The sequence below is a fragment of the Dryobates pubescens genome, chromosome 1, assembly GCF_014839835.1.
Source record: "Dryobates pubescens isolate bDryPub1 chromosome 1, bDryPub1.pri, whole genome shotgun sequence".
NCBI classification, from domain to species: domain Eukaryota; kingdom Metazoa; phylum Chordata; class Aves; order Piciformes; family Picidae; genus Dryobates; species Dryobates pubescens.
Genome location: NC_071612.1, coordinates 37,301,322 through 37,302,149, shown reverse-complemented (window position 1 = coordinate 37,302,149; position 828 = coordinate 37,301,322).

Here is an 828-nt window from a genome sequence, read left to right as displayed (position 1 = left end):
CACCCGGCTCTCCCTGGCCAGGCCCAGCCCAGCCCAGCCCACGGGCGCCGGGGCGCGCCCTGCCGGCACAGCGCCTGCGCGGAGCCGCCTGCCTGGGGCTGCGCTGGGCCGCCGAGGTCCGCCCTCCGCGAAGCGGGAGGTGGCGGCTGCGCTTGGGACGGGACTGGAGCCACACTCGAGGCTGTGCTGTGGGAAGCAGCTGCAGGCAGTGCGCCCCGGCCTGGCGGTGTGAGGGGGAGTGCGTTCGGTACGCACTGTCGTGACGTTATCTCCGAGGTTGTCCCCCAATACCAGAAGCAGTTTCGTATTACATAGAATTGCAGAATTATTAGGGTTGGAAAAGACCCCTAAGATCAACTGTCAACCCAGCACCACCGTGGCCATTAAACCGTGTCCCGAAATGCCACGTCCACATGTTTCTTGAGCACCTCCATGGACAGTGACTCCACCACCTCCCTGGGCCGCCTGTTCCAATGCTGGACCACTCATACCGGAAAGAACTTTTTTCCGAATACCCAATCTAAACCTTCCCCAGTGCCATTTGAGGCCATTTCCTCCTGTCCTATCACTTCTTACCAGGGAGACCAACACCCGAGTGTCTACAGCCTCCTTTCACGTAGCTTTAGAGAGCAAGAAGGTCTCTCCCCTACCCTCCTTTTCTCTAGGCTTAACAACCCCAGTTCCTTCAACTTCTCCTCACCAGACCCATTCTCCAGACCTTTAACCAGCTTCATTGTTCATCTCTGGACCTTCTCCAACACCTCAATGCCTTTCTTGTAATGAGGGTCCCAAAACTGAACCCCCAGTACTCAAGGTCTGGCCTCCCCA